Genomic DNA, 23,163 nt, shown 5'->3' on the forward strand with positions numbered 1-23,163 from the left:
GCGCACGCTTGGCACTACTTTGTTGATGCACGTGTGGCTACTGCGCACACAATTCACAAACACAGAAAATATATATTTTTTGGGTTTGGACTGGAGTGTACTTTGAGGGTTACAGCACCCTTTAACGGTCAAGCCAGCCGGCCCTTTACTTATGACACAGGCGCACGCTTGGCACTACTTTGTTGATGCACGTGCGGCTACTGCGCACACAATTCACAAACAGAGAAAATAATTTTTTTTTTGGTTTGGACTGGAGTGTACTTTGGGGGTTACAGCACCCTTTAACGGTCAAGCCAGCCGGCCCTTTACTTATGACACAGGCGCACGCTTGGCACTACTTTGTTGATGCACGTGCGGCTACTGCGCACACAATTCACAAACACAGAAAATATTTTTTTTTTGGTTTGGACTGGAGTGTACTTTGGGGGTTACAGCACCCTTTAACGGTCAAGCCAGCCGGCCCTTTACTTATGACACAGGCGTACACTTGGCACTACTTTGTTGATGCACGTGCGGCTACTGCGCACACAATTCACAAACACAGAAAATATATTATTTTTTTAGCACTTGGGGGGAGCACCCCTGATGGACAGAGCACCCCCTGGACAACACTACAGCACCCCTTTAGGACTGGGACACTGCACAGGACTTTGGAGTGGACACAGCCCCTATGGAGAACTGACTGCACAACACAGTCCAGCCAGCCCCTATGGACTTTGAAGTAGTGGACACAGCCCCTATTAACAACAGCAGCACAGCACAACACAGCCAGCCCCTATGGACTTTGAAGTAGTGGACAACAGCAGCACTACACTACACTACACACACAGCCCAGCCAGCCCTAACTCCCACCCTCCCTCTTCACTGTCCACAGCCGAGTGAGAAAATGGCGCCGACGCGGGTACCTTATATAGGATCCAAAACCCGCGAGACTCGGAAGGCGGAATGATGACGTTTTGCCTCGATTTCAGATCCGAGTCAGGCGGGAAAAGTCGAGCCTGACTCGGATCGGACTCGGATCGGGAAGGCTCGGGGGGGTTCGGATTTCAGAAATCCGAACCCGCTCACCCCTAATATAAATATAGATATAGATAGATAGATAGATAGATATATTTTAAACATATACACATAATTATAATACATATATGTATATACTCCCCATTATGTGTGTGTGTGTATATATATATATGTCTTCCTTGAATATATATGTATACACACTATATATATATATATATATACATACGCACACACTGTGTGTATATGTATATTTATATATATATATATATATATATATATATATATATATGGGTATATCTCTCTATAATATACAGGGCTGGCGCTACCATTAGGCAGCTGCCTAGGGGCGCCGACCACTGGAGGACGCCACACACTGCTGATGCATGGGCTGCCAGCAACAGGCCAAAGTCTGGTAACTAGCAGCCCAAGACCTGCTCACTGAAATTGTAATGTTGTACTTCCACTTCCCCACCCACCGACGGTTCAAGTACCGCCGGCATAATACTTGTGGAGCAGTGGAAGGCTTCATAAGCCCTCAGTGCACTGCGCACAGTTATAGGGCTCCTTATGAGTGCCACATGACGTCACTCGAGCACCACTACTCCTACCATGATGCCCAAAGCCAGCAACTATCTGAGCTCCATGAAGGTAGTGAGGGGCTGCTGGTGTCCGTGATAGTGACTGAATTGTGCAGCAGCTACTGCTGCTATTCGGCGACAGGCTAATGCTGTTTAGGAACCTGGTGTCCGTGTCTGTGTCCTGGAGCCTGAGTGCAATGCCTCTAAAAGGTATGCTCCATCTGGGAGTTCTCTGATACTGACCAAAGATTTTAAAAGTTGTATTGTGATATATAGGGATATATGTATGCATATCTTGCAGTTACAGCAGCTATACTAGTCGACGTTTTAGTTATTTACTGTCTTTAGGATATATCTGGTTATATAAATAACTGGAACGTTGACTACTATAGCCGTTATAGCTGTGTAAGTTATTTCCATATTTCCTTATTTCCTAGACCATTGAACTATATATATATTATATATATATATATATTATATAGATATATATATATATATATACACACATACACCACTGTTGGCGGGACTCAGGTAATAAAACAGCTCTTGACACAGAAGTATTCCAACGTATCGAAATTTACTACCTGTGTCAAGTGCTGTTTTATTACCTGACTGCCGCCAACAGTGGTGTATATGGTGGATTACATATGACGGGGTTCTCTCGGAAGGCATCGGGATATTGAAATCCGTGTGGCGCAGTAAGTGCCACCTGACTGCATTTTGTGTGTGTGTGTGTATATATATATATTTCAGCGCCAGGGTCTGCCACACGACTGTGGCTGAAATGATTGGTTCATTTGGACCCCCACAAAACAAGCTGGCAGTTAATCTGTCCCTGCACAAACTGGCTCTATGGAGTCAAGATGTCATCCTCATCCTCCTCATCCACTGACTCCTCACCCTCTTCAGTGTTGTGTACATCCTCATCCTTACAGAGTATTAATTTGTCCCCACTGGAATCCACCACCATAGGTCCCTCTGTACGTTCTGGAGGCTGGTCTCCCTGGAAGAGTTGATAATTCATTTTTATGAACATCATCTTCTCCACATTTTGTGGAAGCAACCTCCTACGCCTTTCGCTGACAAGGTTCCCGGCTGCACTAAACACTCTTTCGGAGTACAGACTGGATGGGGAGCAACTCAGGTAAAATACAGCCAGTTTGTACAGGGGCCTCCAAATTGCCTCTTTTTCCTGCCAGTACAGGTACGGACTGTCTGACATGCCTACTTGGATGCTGTCACCGATGTAATCCTCCACCATTCTGTCAATGGTGACAGTATCATATGCAGTGACAGTAGACATGTCAGAAATTGTTGCCAGGTCCTTCAGTCTGGACCAGATGTCCAAACTTGGTCCTGCCTGCCCTGCATCACCGCCAGCGGGTTGCTTAGGATACCTAAGTTTTTTCCTGGCAGCCCCAGTTGCAGGAGAAAATGAAGGAGGAGCTGTTGACGTGTCACGTTCCACTACAGCTGACAGTGTTTTCATCAGCATGTCTTTGTACCTCTGCAGGCTTGTGTCAGCCGGAAAGAGAGACACCACATAGGCTTCATGCCTACTTGGATGCTGTCACCGATGTAATCCTCCACCATTCTGTCAATGGTGACAGTATCATATGCAGTGACAGTAGACTTGTCAGAAATTGATGGCACGTCCTTCAGTCTGGACCAGATGTCCAAACTGGCCCTTGACTTATGACACAGGCGCACACTTGGTGCTACTGCTGTGTTGATGCACGTGCGGCTACTGCGCATACATTTCGCACACAAACACAGAAAAAAAGAATTGTTTATTTTTTGTTGAGTGCACTTTGGGGGTTACACCACCCTTTAACAGACTTCTGGGACTCAGGCGCACGCTTTGCTCTGCTCCTTTGTTGATGCACGTACAGTGCACACAATTCACAAACACAGAAAATGTTTTATTTTTGTTGGAGTGCACTTTGGGGGTTACACCACCCTTTAACAGACAGACGCACGCTTTTCGCTGCTGCTTTTGAGGATGCAGGTGCGGCTACTGCGCATACATTTCACACACAAACACAGAAAAAAAGAAGATTATTTTATTTTGGTTGGAGCGCCAGGCCTCCGCCATGTGGTCTGTCAACTGCTCAGAGAGAGGAAAAACTGCTGAAGTCACTTTTGCCTGTTTGAAAATCGGGTATTTGGATTTAGGGGCCGGTATGTCATCTTCTATATCAGGAATGGATCGAACCACCCTTACCAATGCTGGCACATTAATAGAAGACTTAGGTTCCACTTCCCAGACAAGGGAAATCAGTCAGAGCCCTTAGGCATTTCCCCATAATCCAAGGACGCATCCGTGTCTGACAGTTGCGTAGATTTGGATGACATAACATGGCGCTTAGACTCCTTCAGAGGCTATTCACTCCGTAGCATAGTCTGAAAGGCTGAAGATGAGGCCGCCAACTCTGGACTGAAATGGAGAACACATTCACCCAAGGTGGCTGACCAGCTTGCGGAAGTCCCTGGAAGGGAATGACAGACTGTTGAGTCACCGGAGGAGACTGTATATAGAGCGGTAACCCCTGATAGGGAGCACCAGTCAGAGGCCCAGGAGTAGACTGCAATAATTGCAGGATACCCTGAGAGGGAAGAATGGCTGTTTGGGGTAACCCCATATGAGGGAGAACAGCTGCGCCCGCAAGGCGATCCATGATGGAGGCCAGCACCTATAAAAACACCGCCCAAGGAGGGTCCTGTCCCATAGTTGGGTGCCACACACAGGTATTTATTCTCAGTCTTTTCAGTATATATGTAAGTCTTGATAAAAGGGTCATATCCCTGAAACATTGATTACAGGCCGACTGGTGTTATGTTCATTCTTTGAAATGATTTAAAGTCTCGTGAGTGCCGTCTAAGAGCAGAAGAGCAGCTCAGCGATGCCAGACCAGAGTGGAAAGGCGCTCTGAGCTGAGGAGCCGCTAACAGGGAAAGCTACCTTCCATGGCTGGCTATTAACCCCTCGATGCTGGCTCCCGCTGCCGGCAAAGTTCCCTGGTGGTCTAGTGGATGTGCGGGGTATGGGGGAGCCCGCCGACACTGCCAGCGCCTCCAGTCTGTCCCCAGTGATCGGAGGCAAAAGACTGCATAAAGCGGTGACACGCGATCCTTACCTGTCCCCGTCGATGCGGCAGCAGTCCTGGGAGCCTGCAGAGTCCGTCTAGCACAGACTCTGGGGTCCTGCCAAGATCCCCAGATCTGTACTGGCATCGCTGCACCGGCGGTGTGGAGGAGAGGCAGCTTGGACGTCCTATGGACAGTCCGACACTGCCGCTCTAACAAGTTTAAAATTAAAAAAACTCATAAAATAAGCTTAGGGGCTGCTAACAGTGACCCGCCTCCAGCCGGGCACCAACTAAAACTGAGGTGGCTGTGGCTCCGGGGCAGGGTATAGAGGAGGATGGACCCAGAGCATCCTGGGAGCTAAAGCTTTAACTGTGTGGTGCCCGTGGATCCAGATCCAGCTATGCCCCAAGGTCAACCCTGTGGACCCCCTATGGACCCTGAAGAAGAAAATAAGTTTTCTATCTCGCCTATCACAAGCCAACGAACAGGAACAGCTCCTTAGATGCAAGAAGCCATCATCCAGAACCCCTTTCTCAATTCCTATGTATGTGTGTATCGTATCTGTAGTGATTGTGAAGATGCAATCAAAAAAATCGACTTGCTATTTAATAATTACTCAGCAGGGGTTATAACCAGCAGCGGCTCCTTACCTGTCTGGCCGGGGGGTCTGCAGTCCACATCATCCCTCTCCTCCCTTTGCCATCCCAGTAAACACCTCCCCTTGGGATTGCCTGCCCGGAGTGTGATTAACAAAGAGTGTTTTAATGGGAATGTTCAAGCCTGCCAGTGCACAGAATGTGGGATCACTGGTTACTGACTATGGGTGGTGGATTTTACTGGAAGGGCTGTGGCCCAGCAGCTCCTAGGTAAAATCTACCACGCACTGGTTATAATTCATTTAACCTTCAACCTGGTATTGAGTTCAGGAGAATGCAAACAATAAAAAAACGAATAAGGAAACCCCTGCATAGCAATGAACGGCAAATTAATGGTCTTAATGTGAATCTAAAATGCAAAAGCTGTGCTATCCAAGAGCAGACAGTTTCATTTGTACCTCTACTGTGTACAGCTGTGCCCCTGGATGAGGAGACATCAGGGCTGTATAATTATGGCTCTGTGAAAACAGACGCTGCTGAAGGGTGATCTTGCTGCCCAACTATGGTGACAAAGCCACGGCATGGTCTGGACATAAAACTCACTGTAATTATGCAGTTTTAGCCGGCAAGCAGAGCTATTTACCTTCACCTTTGGCCAATATCTAAGGTAACGGGTCCAGTTGTATAAGCTAAAGCAGACACAGAACACAGTCAGGACAAATCTCTGCCAACATAAATTAGATTTTCTATTGGTCAGTGAAATGTAAATAGATTCCCCCTTCATGGGATCTTGGTTTAATAGCGGTTTGTTATAAGGGGTTTCAGTTTATTAGGATTAAATAAAAATCTCACACAGAGCCTCAGAGATAATGATTTAGGTAATTGCTATAATGGATTTCAAAAACTATAATTTAATGTTTTACTCAAATGGATTTTGCTACCTGGGTGCCACAGACTTAAGGTGGGTACACACATATCGGTAAATGCATACTCACTTGCCAATGCCGGCAACGATGAACGATGGCGGGAGGGGGGAGCATGGCCAGGCTGCATTCGGCAGCACGGCATCGCTAACAATATATCCCCAGATTGTACTGCACATAAAGACAACTGGGGATATCGTTAATAACTCGCAGGATTGCTCATCGTTAACAATAGACTATTAAACAAAATTGTCATAACAATGTAACATTATCGGCAATATCGTTTAAAAAATCGTCTAGCATGTACGCACCCTTACCGTAGTCAGAAAATTATATGACACTTAATATTTACACACTGTATATAGATAATCATATTTTGTTGGATGCACCTTCCGCGCATTGCTGGTATCCACAGCCCCCACTGTAATCTTTCTAGCTTTTAATGCTTTCCGTCTTTTGAGATTTAGATCGCGCAGCACTATGCATTCTTATATATTATTAACAGATCAGCTGTGCGGTCCACAGTGGACACAGCTGATCTTTTACTTCCGTAAACTTGGAACGCATGTAAGTCACGTGATATGCTTTAGTGTACATACGTGACTCACCCGGAAGTTGGTACTTCCGTGCTGCTATGCGTCACTTCACATACGCGGGATGTGCAGCATTTTTACACAGGTGAGTGGCTTTGGTTTGTTAGTAACTACGCAGGAGGTGTATCCTATTGATCTACATAAAGTAAACCTACTTTATGGGCTGTATACCTCACTTGATGAGGTGCCCCATGACGTTGGTGTGTCCCAGCACCGAAACGGCCGTCAGGCTGTCCATTCATTAGGACATATTTCTGCAGCCAGAGAGCTACACAAGCGGCTTGGATTGGATAAGTTCAATATGCACTGCTTTGCACTTTAATATGTGGCTCCTGGTCTATAGCATTTTTTGACATGCTTTCTTTTTAAACATTCTTTTGGCATTTATTTGGTGTGCTGTTCTTCCCTGTTGTGGATACTCATATATATATATATATATATATATATATATATATATACACACACACACACACACACACATATATATATTCTTTTTTAAATATATATATTTTTAAATATATACACATAATTATAATACATATATGTATATACATTGATTATGTGTGTGTATATTTATGTATCTTGCTTGAATATATATGTATACACATAGTGTGTGTATATATTAGGGGTGTGCACCGGCCACTTTTCGTGTTTTGTGTTTTGGTTTTGGATCTGGATCTTTCTTCGTGTTTTGGATCTGGATTGGTTTTGCCAAAACCACCCTTCCGTGTTTTGGGTTTTGTGTTTTGGATCTGTATTTTTTTGAAAAAAAGCATAAAAACAGCTAAAATCACAGAATTTGTAGGTTTTTCTGCTCCTATGCTATTATTAACCTCAATAACCTTAATTTCCACTCATTTCCAGTCTATTCTGAATACCTCACACCTCACAATAGTGTTTTTATGTCCAAAAGGTTGCACCGAGGTAGCTGGATGACTATGCTAAGCGACACGAGTGGGCGGCACAAACACGTGACCCATCTAGGCGTGAAACTGCAGTGGCAGACAGGATGGCATTGAAAAACTAGGCCCCAAACTGTACATAATGCAAAGAAAAAAAAGAGGTGCAAGATGGAATTGTCCTTGGGCCCTCCCACCCACCCTTATGTTGTATAAACAGGACATGCACACTTTAACAAACCAATCATTTCAGCGCCAGGGTCTGCCACACAACTGTGGCTGAAATGATTGGTTCGTTTGGGCCCCCACAAAACAAGCTGGCAATTAATCTGTCCCTGCACAAACTGGCTCTACGGAGGCAAGAAGTCGTCCTCATCCTCCTCATCCACAGATTCCTCACCCTCTTCAGTGTTATGTACATCCTCATCCTCACAGAGTATTAATTCGTCCCTGCTGGAACCACAGGTCCCTCTGTACGTTCTGGAGGCTGGTCTCCCTGGAAGAGTTGATCATTCATTTTATGAACATCATCTTCTCCACATTTTGTGGAAGCAACCTCCTACGCCTTTCGCTAACAAGGTTCCCGGCTGCACTAAACACTCTTTCGGAGTACACACTGGAGGGGGGGCAACTCAGGTAAAATAGAGCCAGTTTGTACAGGGACCTCCAAATTGCTTCTTTTTCCTGCCAGTACAGGTACGGACTGTCTGACATGCCTACTTGGATGCTGTCACCGATGTAATCCTTTAACAGACAGACGCACGCTTGTCGCTGCTGCTTTGAGGATTCAAGTGCGGCTACAGCCCACACAATTCACAAAGACAGAAAAAAAAAAGAATATTTTTATTGTTTGTGGAGCACACTTTGAGGGTTACACCACCCTCTAACAGACAGACGCACGCTTGTCACTGCTGCTTTGAGGATGCCAGTGCGGCTACAGCCCACACAATTCACAAAGACAGAAAAAAGAAGAAGAATATTTTTATTCTTTGTGTAGCACACTTTGAGGGTGTCACCACCCTTTAACAGACAGACGCACACTTGTCGCTGCTGCTTTAAGGATGCAGGTGCGGCTACAGCCCACACATTTCACAAAGACTGAAAAAAAAAGAACAATATTTTAATTGTTTGTGTAGCACACTTTGAGGGTGTCACCACCCTTTAACAGACAGACGCACGCTTGTCGCTGCTGCTTTAAGGATGCAGGTGCGGCTACAGCCCACACAATTCACAAAGACAGAAAAAAGAAGAATATTTTTATTGTTTGTGTAGCACACTTTGAGGGTGTCACCACCCTTTAACAGACAGACGCACGCTTGTCACTGCTGCTTTGAGGATGCAAGTGCGGCTACATCGCACACAAGTCACAAACACATTAAAAAAATAGTTTTTTATTTTTTGGAGCACTTTGAGAGTTACACCACCCTTTAACAGACAGACGCACGCTTGTCGCTGCTGCTTTAAGGATGCAGGTGCGGCTACAGCCCACACATTTCACAAAGACCGAAAAAAAAGAACAATATTTTAATTGTTTGTGTAGAACACTTTGAGGGTGTCACCACCCTTTAACAGACAGACGCACGCTTGTCGCTGCTGCTTTAAGGATGCAGGTGCGGCTACAGCCCACACAATTCACATAGACAGATAAAAGAAGAAGAATATTTTTATTGTTTGTGTAGCACACTTTGAGGGTGTCACCACCCTTTAACAGACAGATGCACGCTTGTCGCTGCTGCTTTAAGGATGCAGGTGCGGCTACAGCCCACACATTTCACAAAGACCGAAAAAAAAAGAACAATATTTTAATTGTTTGTGTAGCACACTTTGAGGGTGTCACCACCCTTTAACAGACAGACGCACGCTTGTCGCAGCTGCTTTAAGGATGCAGGTGCGTCTACAGCCCACACAATTCACAAAGACAGAAAAAAGAACAATATTTTAATTGTTTGTGTAGCACACTTTGAGGGTGTCACCACCCTTTAACAGACAGACGCACGCTTGTCGCTGCTGCTTTAAGGATGCAGGTGCGGCTACAGCCCACACAATTCACAAAGACAGAAAAAAGAAGAATATTTTTATTGTTTGTGTAGCACACTTTGAGGGTGTCACCACCCTTTAACAGACAGACGCACGCTTGTCGCTGCTGCTTTGAGGATGCAAGTGCGGCTACATCGCACACAAGTCACAAACACATTAAAAAAATAGTTTTTTTTTTTTGGAGCACTTCGTGAGTTACACCACCCTTTAACAGACAGACGCACGCTTGTCGCTGCTGCTTTAAGGATGCAGGTGCGGCTACAGCCCACACAATTCACAAAGACAGAAAAAAGAAGAAGAATATTTTTATTGTTTGTGTAGCACACTTTGAGGGTGTCAGCACCCTTTAACAGACAGACGCACGCTTGTCGCTGCTGCTTTGAGGATGCAAGTGTGGCTACATCGCACACAAGTCACAAACACATTAAAAAAAATTTTTTGATTTTTTGGAGCACTTTGAGAGTTACAACACCCTTTAACAGACAGACGCACGCTTGTCGCTGCTGCTTTGAGGATGCAAGTGCGGCTACAGCCCACACAATTCACAAAGACAGAAAAAAAAAGAACAATATTTTAATTGTTTGTGTAGCACACTTTGAGGGTGTCACCACCCTTTAACAGACAGACGCACGCTTGTCGCTGCTGCTTTAAGGATGCAGGTGCGGCTACAGCCCACACATTTCACAAAGACAGAAAAAAAAAGAACAATATTTTAATTGTTTGTGTAGCACACTTTGAGGGTGTCACCACCCTTTAACAGACAGACGCACGCTTGTCGCTGCTGCTTTGAGGATGCAGGTGGAATCTAGACGGGATTTGGAGTCGAGGACACACTACCTCCATCAATTGTCTAAATCCCACTGCACTAATGTCAGATACCGGACGCACGTCTAACACCAACATAGCAGTCAAGGCCTCAGTTATACGTTTTGCTTCAGGATGACTGCTGTCGTACTTCATCCTCATCGCTAGGGACTGTTGGAGGGTCAATTGTTTAGTAAAAGTAGTGATGTTCCTACTTCCTCTCTGGGATGATGAACAACTCCCAGCAGCAGCAACAGCACTAGTAGGAAGTGGTTCTTGATCTTTCCCTATTTTATTTTTATCAGAGAAAGTTTGGTCCTCCATTTATGTTATATTGATATATATACGTGCGGCTAAAGCGCACACAAACACAGAAAATATTTTTTTATTTTTGCTGGAGAGTAGTGCACTTTGTGGGTTACACCACCCTTTAAGAAATGAGCCAGCCGGCTCTTTACTTATGGGACACAGGCGCACGCTTGGCGCTGCTCCTTTGTTGATGCACGTGCAGCCACAGTGCACACAAGTCACAAACACAGAAAATATATATTTTTTTGGTTTGGAGTGTACTTTGGGGGTTACAGAACCCTTTAACGGTCAAGCCAGCCGGCCCTTTACTTATGACACAGGCGCACGCTTGGCACTACTTTGTTGATGCACGTGCGGCTACTGCGCACACAATTCACAAACACAGAAAATAATTTTTTTTTTGGTTTGGACTGGAGTGTACTTTCGGGGGTTACAGCACCCTTTAATGGTCAAGCCAGCCGGCCCTTTACTTATGACACAGGCGCACACTTGGCACTACTTTGTTGATGCACGTGCGGCTACTGCGCACACAATTCACAAACACAGAAAATAATTTTTTTTCGGTTTGGACTGGAGTGTACTTTGGGGGTTACAGCACCCTTTAACGGTCAAGCCAGCCGGCCCTTTACTTATGACACAGGCGCACGCTTGGCACTACTTTGTTGATGCACGTGCGGCTACTGCGCACACAATTCACAAACACAGAAAATAATTTTTTTTTTGGTTTGGACTGGAGTGTACTTTGGGGGTTACAGCACCCTTTAACGGTCAAGCCAGCTGGCCCTTTACTTATGACACAGGCGCACGCTTGGCACTACTTTGTTGATGCACATGCGGCTACTGCGCACACAATTCACAAACACAGAAAATAATTTTTTTTTTGGTTTGGACTGGAGTGTACTTTGGGGGTTACAGCACCCTTTAACGGTCAAGCCAGCCGGCCCTTTACTTATGACACAGGCGCACGCTTGGCACTACTTTGTTGATGCACGTGCGGCTACTGCGCACACAATTCACAAACACAGAAAATAATTTTTTTTTTGGTTTGGACTGGAGTGTACTTTCGGGGGTTACAGCACCCTTAACGGTCAAGCCAGCCGGCCCTTTACTTATGACACAGGCGCACGCTTGGCACTACTTTGTTGATGCACGTGCGGCTACTGCGCACACAATTCACAAACACAGAAAATAATTTTTTTTTTGGTTTGGACTGGAGTGTACTTTCGGGGGTTACAGCACCCTTAACGGTCAAGCCAGCCGGCCCTTTACTTATGACACAGGCGCACGCTTGGCACTACTTTGTTGATGCACGTGCGGCTACTGCGCACACAATTCACAAACACAGAAAATAATTTTTTTTTTGGTTTGGACTGGAGTGTACTTTCGGGGGTTACAGCACCCTTAACGGTCAAGCCAGCCGGCCCTTTACTTATGACACAGGCGCACGCTTGGCACTACTTTGTTGATGCACGTGCGGCTACTGCGCACACAATTCACAAACACAGAAAATAATTTTTTTTTGGTTTGGACTGGAGTGTACTTTCGGGGGTTACAGCACCCTTTAACGGTCAAGCCAGCCGGCCCTTTACTTATGACACAGGCGCACGCTTGGCACTACTTTGTTGATGCACGTGCGGCTACTGCGCACACAATTCACAAACACAGAAAATATATTATTTTTTTAGCACTTGGGGGGAGCACCCCTGATGGACAGAGCACCCCCTGGACAACACTACAGCACCTCTTTAGGACTGGGACACTGCACAGGACTTTGGAGTGGACACAGCCCCTATGGAGAACTGACTGCACAACACAGTCCAGCCAGCCCCTATGGACTTTGAAGTAGTGGACACAGCCCCTATTAACAACAGCCGCACAGCACAACACAGCCAGCCCCTATGGACTTTGAAGTAGTGGACAACGGCAGCACTACACTACACTACACTACACAGCCCTAACTCCCACCCTCCCTCTTCACTGTCCACAGCCGAGTGAGAAAATGGCGCCGACGTGGGTACCTTATATAGGATCCAAAACCCGCGAGACTCGGAAGGCGGGATGATGACGTTTTGCCTCGATTTCAGATCCGAGTCAGGCGGGAAAAATCGAGCCTGATTCGGATCGGACTCGGATCGGGGGGGCTCGGGGGGGTTCGGATTTCAGAAATCCGAACCCGCTCACCCCTAGTATATATATATATATATTTGAATATTTATTTGTATATACACTATATATATATATATATATATAATGTGTGTATCTTTCTATAATATACAGGGCTGGCGCTACCACTGGAGGACGCAACACACCGCCGATGCATGTGCTGCCAGCGACAGGCCAAAGTCTGGTAACTAGCAGCCCAAGACCCGCTCAATGAAATTGTAATGTTGTACTTCCACTTGCCCACCCACCGACGGTTCAAGTATCGCCGGGCATAATACTTGTGGAGTAGTGGAAGGCTTCATAAGCCCTCAGTGCACTGCACACAGTTATAGGGCTCCTTATGAGTGCCACATGACGTCACTCGAGCACCACTACTCCTACCATGATGCCCAAAACCAGCAACTATCTGAGCTCCATGAAGGTAGTGAGGGGCTGCTGGTGTCCGTGATAGTGACTGAACTGTGCAGCAGCTACTGCTGCTATTCGGAGACAGGCTGAAGCTGTTTAGGAACCTGGTGTCCGTGTCTGTGTCCTGGAGCCTGAGTGCAATGCCTCTAAAAGGTATGCTCCATCTGGGAGTTCTCTGATACTGACCAAAGATTTTAAAAGTTGTATTGTGATATATAGGGATTAGGGGTGAGCGGGTTCGGATTTCTGTAATCCGAACCCCCCCGAGCCCCCCCGATCCGAGTCCGATCCGAGTCAGGCTCGACTTTTCCCGCCTGACTCGGATCTGAAATCGAGGCAAAACGTCATCATCCCGCCTTCCGAGTCTCACGGGTTTTGGATCCTATATAAGGTACCCGCGTCGGCGCCATTTTCTCACTCGGCTGTGGACAGTGAAGAGGGAGGGTGGGAGTTAGGGCTGTGTAGTGTAGTGTAGTGTAGTGCTGTTGTTGTCCACTACTTCAAAGTCCATAGGGGCTGGCTGTGTTGTGCTGTGCTGCTGTTGTTAATAGGGGCTGTGTCCACTACTTCAAAGTCCATAGGGGCTGGCTGGACTGTGTTGTGCAGTCAGTTCTCCATAGGGGCTGTGTCCACTCCAAAGTCCTGTGCAGTGTCCCAGTCCTAAAGGAGTGCTGTAGTGTTGTCCAGGGGGTGCTCTGTCCATCAGGGGTGCTCCCCCCAAGTGCTAAAAAAATAATATATTTTCTGTGTTTGTGAATTGTGTGCGCAGTAGCCGCACGTGCATCAACAAAGTAGTGCCAAGCGTGCGCCTGTGTCATAAGTAAAGGGCCGGCTGGCTTGACCGTTAAAGGGTGCTGTAACCCCCGAAAGTACACTCCAGTCCAAACCAAAAAAAAATTATTTTCTGTGTTTGTGAATTGTGTGCGCAGTAGCCGCACGTGCATCAACAAAGTAGTGCCAAGCGTGCGCCTGTGTCATAAGTAAAGGGCCGGCTGGCTTGACCGTTAAGGGTGCTGTAACCCCCGAAAGTACACTCCAGTCCAAACCAAAAAAAAAATTATTTTCTGTGTTTGTGAATTGTGTGCGCAGTAGCCGCACGTGCATCAACAAAGTAGTGCCAAGCGTGCGCCTGTGTCATAAGTAAAGGGCCGGCTGGCTTGACCGTTAAGGGTGCTGTAACCCCCGAAAGTACACTCCAGTCCAAACCAAAAAAAAAAATATTTTCTGTGTTTGTGAATTGTGTGCGCAGTAGCCGCACGTGCATCAACAAAGTAGTGCCAAGCGTGCACCTGTGTCATAAGTAAAGGGCCGGCTGGCTTGACCGTTAAGGGTGCTGTAACCCCCGAAAGTACACTCCAGTCCAAACCAAAAAAAAAATTATTTTCTGTGTTTGTGAATTGTGTGCGCAGTAGCCGCACGTGCATCAACAAAGTAGTGCCAAGCGTGCGCCTGTGTCATAAGTAAAGGGCCGGCTGGCTTGACCGTTAAAGGGTGCTGTAACCCCCAAAGTACACTCCAGTCCAAACCAAAAAAAAAATTATTTTCTGTGTTTGTGAATTGTGTGCGCAGTAGCCGCACGTGCATCAACAAAGTAGTGCCAAGCGTGCGCCTGTGTCATAAGTAAAGGGCCGGCTGGCTTGACCGTTAAAGGGTGCTGTATCCCCCGAAAGTACACTCCAGTCCAAACCAAAAAAAAATTATTTTCTGTGTTTGTGAATTGTGTGCGCAGTAGCCACACGTGCATCAACAAAGTAGTGCCAAGCGTGCGGCTGTGTCATAAGTAAAGGGCCGGCTGGCTTGACCATTAAAGGGTGCTGTAACCCCCGAAAGTACACTCCAGTCCAAACCAAAAAAAAATTATTTTCTGTGTTTGTGAATTGTGTGCGCAGTAGCCGCACGTGCATCAACAAAGTAGTGCCAAGCGTGCGCCTGTGTCATAAGTAAAGGGCCGGCTGGCTTGACCGTTAAAGGGTGCTGTAACCCCCAAAGTACACTCCAGTCCAAACCAAAAAAAAATTTATTTTCTGTGTTTGTGAATTGTGTGCGCAGAAGCCGCACGTGCATCAACAAAGTAGTGCCAAGCGTGCGCCTGTGTCATAAGTAAAGGGCCGGCTGGCTTGACCGTTAAAGGGTGCTGTAACCCCCGAAAGTACACTCCAGTCCAAACCAAAAAAAAATTATTTTCTGTGTTTGTGAATTGTGTGCGCAGTAGCCGCACGTGCATCAACAAAGTAGTGCCAAGCGTGCGCCTGTGTCATAAGTAAAGGGCCGGCTGGCTTGACCGTTAAAGGGTGCTGTAACCCCCAAAGTACACTCCAGTCCAAACCAAAAAAAAAATTATTTTCTGTGTTTGTGAATTGTGTGCGCAGTAGCCGCACGTGCATCAACAAAGTAGTGCCAAGCGTGCGCCTGTGTCATAAGTAAAGGGCCGGCTGGCTTGACCGTTAAAGGGTGCTGTAACCCCCGAAAGTACACTCCAGTCCAAACCAAAAAAAAATTATTTTCTGTGTTTGTGAATTGTGTGCGCAGTAGCCGCACGTGCATCAACAAAGTAGTGCCAAGCGTGCGCCTGTGTCATAAGTAAAGGGCCGGCTGGCTTGACCGTTAAAGGGTGCTGTAACCCCCGAAAGTACACCAGTCCAAACCAAAAAAAAATTATTTTCTGTGTTTGTGAATTGTGTGCGCAGTAGCCGCACGTGCATCAACAAAGTAGTGCCAAGCGTGCGCCTGTGTCATAAGTAAAGGGCCGGCTGGCTTGACCGTTAATGGGTGCTGTAACCCCCGAAAGTACACTCCAGTCCAAACCAAAAAAAAATTATTTTCTGTGTTTGTGAATTGTGTGCGCAGTAGCCGCACGTGCATCAACAAAGTAGTGCCAAGCGTGCGCCTGTGTCATAAGTAAAGGGCCGGCTGGCTTGACCGTTATGGGTGCTGTAACCCCCGAAAGTACACTCCAGTCCAAACCAAAAAAAAATTATTTTCTGTGTTTGTGAATTGTGTGCGCAGTAGCCGCACGTGCATCAACAAAGTAGTGCCAAGAGTGCGCCTGTGTCATAAGTAAAGGGCCGGCTGGCTTGACCGTTAAAGGGTGCTGTAACCCACAAAGTACACTCCAGTCCAAACCAAAAAAAAAATTATTTTCTGTGTTTAGCCGCACGTATATATCAAATCGATATAACATAAATGGAGGACCAAACTTTCTCCGATAAAAATAAAATAGAGAAAGATCAAGAACCACTTCCTCCTAGTGCTGAAGCTGCTGCCACTAGTCATGACATAGACGATAACATGCCATCAACGTCGTCTGCCAAGGCCGATGCCCAATGTCATAGTAGAGGGCACATACAATCCCAAATGGCAAAGTTCAGGAAAATGACCTTGAAAAAGACATTTAAATCAGCTGAAGAGAAACGTAAACTTGCCAATATGCCATTTACGACACGGAGTGGCAAGGAACGGCTAAGGTCGATCCCTAGTATGTTCATGACTAGTGGTTCAGCTTCACATGACGATGGAAGCCCTCCTCCCACTAAAAAAATCAAAAGAGTTAAGCTGGCAAAAGCACAGCGAAGAACTGTGCTTTCTAAGAAGATATCACAAATCCCCAAGGAGAGTCCAAGTGTGGTGGTGGTTGCGATGCCTGACCTTCCCAGCACTGGACGGGAAGAGGTGGCTCTTTCCACCATTTGCACGCCCCCTGCAAGTGCTGAAAGGAGCACCCACAGTCCACTTGCTGATATGCAAATTGAAGATGTCACTGTTGAAGTACAACAGGATGAGGATACTGGTGTAGCTGGCGCTGAGGAGGAAGTTGGCGAGGAGGATTCTGATGGTGATGTGGTTTGTTTAAATCAGGCTCCGGGGGAGACAGTTGTTGTCCGTGGGATGAAAAAGCCCATCACGGTCATGCCTGGGCAGAAGACCAAACATTCCACCTCTTTGGTCTGGCAATATTTCTATCCAAATCCGGACAACAACTGTCTTGCCATATGTACCATATGTAAAGGTGAAATAAGTAGGGGTAGGGACGTCAACCACCTAGGAACATCCTCCCTTATACGGCACCTGCAGCGCGTTCATAAAAAGTTACTGTCAAGTTCAGAAACTTTGGCTAAGACCGTAAGCAGTCCAGGGACACCTAAATCCCGTTGTCCTGTTGTATCCAAGCGCCTGCAAACCACACCGTCAACTCCCTCCTCGTCAATTTCCTCCTTAGTCAGGATCGGAAGTAGTCCTGCAGGCCATGTCACTGGCATGACTGACTCTCCTATCCGGGATTCCTCTGGAGGATCCTGCATTGCTACGCCTACTGCTGCCGCTGCTGCTGTTGCTGCTGCTGGGAGTCGTTCATCATCCCAGAGAGGAAGTAGGAACACCACTACTTTTACTAAACAATTGACCCTCCAACAGTCCTTAGCGAGGAGGATGAAGTACGACAGCAGTCATCCTGAAGCAAAACGTATAACTGAGGCCTTGACTGCTATGTTGGTGTTAGACGTGCGTCCGGTATCCGCCATTAGTGCAGTGGGATTTAGACAATTGATGGAGGTAGTGTGTCCCCGGTTCCAAATCCCGTCTAGATTCCACTTCACTAGGCAGGCGATACCGAGACTGTACAGAAACGTCAGAAAAAGTGTCCTCAGTGTCCTGAAAAATGCCGTTGTACACAATGTCCACTTAACCACGGACATGTGGACAAGTGGAACAGGGCAGACTAAGGACTATATGACTGTGACAGCCCACTGGGTAGATGTATCACCTTACGCAGCAACAGCAGCAGCGTCACCAGTAGCAGCATCTCAGAAACGCCAGCTCGTTACAAGGCAGGCTACGCTGTGTATCACCGGTTTCAGTAAGAGGCACACCGCCGACAACCTCTTAGAGAAACTGAGGGAAATCATCGCCCAGTGGCTTACCCCACTTAGACTCTCCTGGGGATTTGTGATATCTGACAACGCCACCAATATTGTGCGGGCATTACATCTGGGCAAATTCCAGCACGTCCCATGTTTTGCTCACACAATAAACTTGGTGGTGCAGAATTTTCTGAAAAGCGACAGGGGCGTGCAGGAGACGCTTTGGGTGGCCCAAAAAATTTCTGGCCACTTTCGCCATTCAGCGACTGCGTGCCGAAGACTGGAGCGCCAGCAAACACTCTTGAACCTGCCCCGCCATCACCTGAAGCAAGAGGTTGTGACGCGGTGGAACTCAACCCTCTATATGCTTCAGAGGATGGAGGAGCAGCAAAAGGCCATACAAGCCTATACATCCACCTATGACATAGGCAAAGGAGGGGGTATGCACCTGACTCAAGCGCAGTGGAGAATGATTTCCGTGTTGTGCAAGGTTCTCCAGCCCTTCGAACTTGCCACACGTGAAGTCAGTTCAGACACAGCCAGCTTGAGTCAGGTCATTCCCCTCATCAGGCTTTTGCAGAAGCAGCTGGAGAAAGTGAAGGAGGAGCTAAGACGGAGCGATTCCGCTCGGCATGTGGGACTTGTGGATGAAGCCCTTCATTCGCTTTGCCAGGATTCCAGGGTGGTCAATCTGTTGAAATCAGACCACTACATTTTGGCCACCGTGCTTGATCCTAGGTTTAAAGCCTATGTGGTGTCTCTCTTTCCAGCCGACACAAGCCTGCAGAGGTGCAAAGACCTGCTGGTGAACACACTGTCAGCTGAAGCTGAACGTGACACGTCAACGGCTCCTTCTTCATTTTCTCCCGCAACTGGGGCTGCCAGGAAAAAACTTAGGTATCCTAAGCAACCCGCTGGCGGTGATGCAGGGCAGGCAGGACCAAGTTTGGACATCTGGTCCGGACTGAAGGACCTGGCAACAATTTCTGACATGTCTACTGTCACTGCATATGATACTGTCACCATTGACAGAATGGTGGAGGATTACATCGGTTACAGCATCCAAGTAGGCATGTCAGACAGTCCATACCTGTACTGGCAGGAAAGAGGCAATTTGGAGGCCCCTGTACAAGCTGGCTCTATTTTACCTGAGTTGCCCCCCCTCCAGTGTGTACTCCGAAAGAGTGTTTAGTGCAGCCGGGAACCTTGTCAGCGAAAGGCGTAGGAGGTTGCTTCCACAGAATGTGGAGAAGATGATGTTCATCAAAATGAATTATCAGCTCTTCCAGGGAGACCAGCCTCCAGAAGGTACAGAGGGACCTGTGGTGGTGGATTCAAGTGGGGACGAGTTAATACTTTGTGAGGATGAGGATGTACACACTGAAGAGGGTGAGGAATCGGTGGATGAGGAGGATGAGGATGACATCTTGCCTCCGTAGAGCCAGTTTGTGCAGGGACACATTAATTGCCAGCTTGTTTTGTGGGGGCCCAAACGAACCAATCATTTCAGCCACAGTTGTGTGGCAGACCCTGGCGCTGAAATGATTGATTTGTTAAAGTGTGCATGTCCTGTTTATACAACATAAGGGTGGGTGGGAGGGCCCAAGGACAATTCCATCTTGCACTTCTTTTTTTTCTTTGCATTATGTACAGTTTGGGGCCTAGTTTTTCTAACTGCCATCCTGTCTGCCACTGCAGTGTCACTCCTAGATGGGTCACGTGTTTGTGCCGCCCACTCGTGTCGCTTAGCATAGTCATCCAGCTACCTCGGTGCAACCTTTTGGACATGAAAACACTATTGTGAGGTGTGAGGTGTTCAGAATAGACTGGAAATGAGTGGAAATGAAGGTTATTGAGGTTAATAATAGCATAGGAGCAGAGAAACCAACAAATTCTGTGAATTTAGCTTTTTTTATGCTTTTTAAAAAAAAAATACAGATCCAAAACACAAAACCCAGAACCCAAAACACGGAAGGGTGGTTTTGGCAAAACCAATCCAGATCCAAAACACGAAGAAAGATCCAGATCCAAAACCAAAACACAAAACACGAAAAGTGGCCGGTGCACACCCCTAATAGGGATATATGTTTGCATATCTTGCAGCTACAGCAGCTATACTAGTCGACGTTTTAGTTATCTACTGTCTTTAGGATATATCTGGTTATATAAATAACTGGAACATTGACTACTTTAGCCGTTATAACTGTGTAAGTTATTTCCATATTTCCTTATTTCCTAGACCATTGAACTATATATATCTTGGCACAGTATTCCAACGTATCGAAATTTACTACCTGTGTCAAGTGCTGTTTTAAAACCTGTCGCCAACAGTGGTGTATATGGTGGATTACATATGACTGGGTTCTCTCGGAAGGTATCGGGATATTGAAATCCGTGTGGTGCAGTAAGTGCCACCTGACTGCATTTTGTGTGTGTATATATATATATATATATATATATATATATTAGGGGTGTGCACCGGCCACTTTTCGTTATTTTGTGTTTTCGTTTTGGATCTGGATCTTTCTTCGTGTTTTGGATCTGGATTGGTTTTGCCAAAACCACCCTTCCGTGTTTTGGGTTCTGTGTTTTGGATCTGTATTTTTTTTAAAAAAAGCATAAAAACAGCTAAAATCACAGAATTTGTGGATTTTTCTGCTCCTATGCTATTATTAACCTCAATAACCTTAATTTCCACTAATTTCCAGTCTATTCTGAACACCTCACAATAGTGTTTTTATGTTCAAAAGGTTGCACCGAGGTAGCTGGATGATTATGCTAAGCGGCACGAGTGGGCGGCACAAACACGTGGCCCATCTAGGAGTGACACTGCAGTGGCAGACAGGATGGCAGTTTGAAAAACTAGGCCCCAAACAGTACATAATGCAAAGAAAAAAAAGAGGTGCAAGACGGAATTGTCCTTGGGCCCTCCCACTCACCCTTATGTTGTATAAACAGGACATGCACACTTTAACAAACCAATCATTTCAGCGCCAGGGTCTGCCACACGACTGTGGCTGAAATGATTGGTTCGTTTGGGCCCCCACAAAACAAGCTGACAATTAATCTGTCCCTGCACAAACTGGCTCTACTGAGGCAAGATGTCGTCCTCATCCTCCTCATTCACTGATTCCTCACCCTCTTCAGTGTTGTGTACATCCTCATCCTCACAGAGTATTAATTCGTCCCCGCTGGAATTCACCACCACAGGTCCCTCTGTACGTTCTGGAGGCTGGTCTCTCTGGAAGAGTTGATAATTCATTTTTATGAACATCATCTTCTCCACATTTTGTGGAAGCAACGTCCTACGCCTTTCGCTGACAAGGTTCCCGGCTGCACTAAACACTCTTTCGGAGTACACACTGGAGGGGGGGCAACTCAGGTAAAATAGAGCCAGTTTGTACAGGGGCCTCCAAATTGCCTCTTTTTCCTGCCAGTAAGGGTATGGACTGTCTGACATGCCTACTTGGATGCTGTCACCGATGTAATCTTCCACCATTCTGTCAATGGTGACAGTATCATATGCAGTGACAGTAGACATGTCAGAAATTGTTGGCACGTCCTTCAGTCCAGACCAGATGTCCAAACCGGCCCTTGACTTATGACACATGCGCATGCTTGGCGCTGCTGCTGTGTTGATGCACGTGCGAATACTGCGCATACATTTCGCACACAAACACAGAAAAAAAGAATTGTTTATTTTTTGCTGAGTACACTTTGGGGGTTACACCACCCTTTAAGATACTTATGGGACACAGGCGCATGCTTGGCGCTGCTCCTTTGTTGATGCACGTACAGTGCACACAATTCACAAACACAGAAGAAAATGTTTTATTTTTGTTGGAGTGCACTTTGGGGGTTACACCACCCTTTAACAGACAGATGCACGCTTGTCGCTGCTGCTTTGAGGATGCAGGTGCGGCTACAGCCCACACAATTCACAAAGACAGAAAAAAAATTTTTTTTATTTTTTGTGGAGCGCACTTTGAGGGTTACACCACCCTTTAACAGACAGATGCACGCTTATCGCTACTGCTTTGAGGATGTAGGTGCGGCTACTGCGCATACATTTCGCACACAAACACAGAAAAAAAGATTATTTTATTTTGGTTGGAGCGCCAGGCCTCCGCCATGTGGTCTGTCAACTGCTCAGAGAGAGGAAAAACTGCTGAAGTCACTTTTGCCTGTTTGAAATTCGGGTATTTGGATTTAGGGGCCGGAACGTCATCCTCTATATCAAGAATGGATCGAACCACCCTTACCAATGTTGGCACATTAATAGAAGACCTAGGTTCCACTTCCCAGACAAGGGAAATCAGAGTCAGAGCCCCTAGGCATTTCCCCATAATCCGAGGACGCATCCATGTCTGACAGTAACGTAGACATAACATGGCGCTTAGACTCCTTCTGAGGCTTTTCACTCCGCAGCATAGTCCTCCTGGGAGCCTGAAAGGCTGAAGATGAGGCCGCCAAACTCTGGACTGAAATGGAGAACACATTCACCCAAGGTGGCTGACCAGCTTGCGGAAATCCCTGGAAGGGAGTGACAGACTGTTGAGTCAAAGGAGGAGACTGCATATAGAGCGGTAACCCCTGATAGGGAGCAACAGTCAGAGGCCCAGGAGTAGACTGCAATAATTGCAGGATACCCTGAGAGGGAAGAATGGCTGTTTGGGGTAACCCCATATGAGGGAGAACAGCTGGGACCGCAAGGCGATCCGCGATGGATGCCAGCACCTATAAAAACACCGCCCAAGTAGGGTCCTTTCCCATAGTTGGGGGGTTGGAGGGACCAGGTAACTCATAGCAGCTCACATGCAGCCCATCCTTTGATAAATCCTCCTTACCGACCACTGCAGTGCAGCGCCTGCAGGAGAGCAGAGTGGGAGC

This window comes from Taudactylus pleione, unplaced genomic scaffold (genome assembly GCF_031769625.1).
Source record: "Taudactylus pleione unplaced genomic scaffold, aTauple2 ptg000195l, whole genome shotgun sequence".
Lineage (NCBI taxonomy): Eukaryota > Metazoa > Chordata > Amphibia > Anura > Myobatrachidae > Taudactylus > Taudactylus pleione.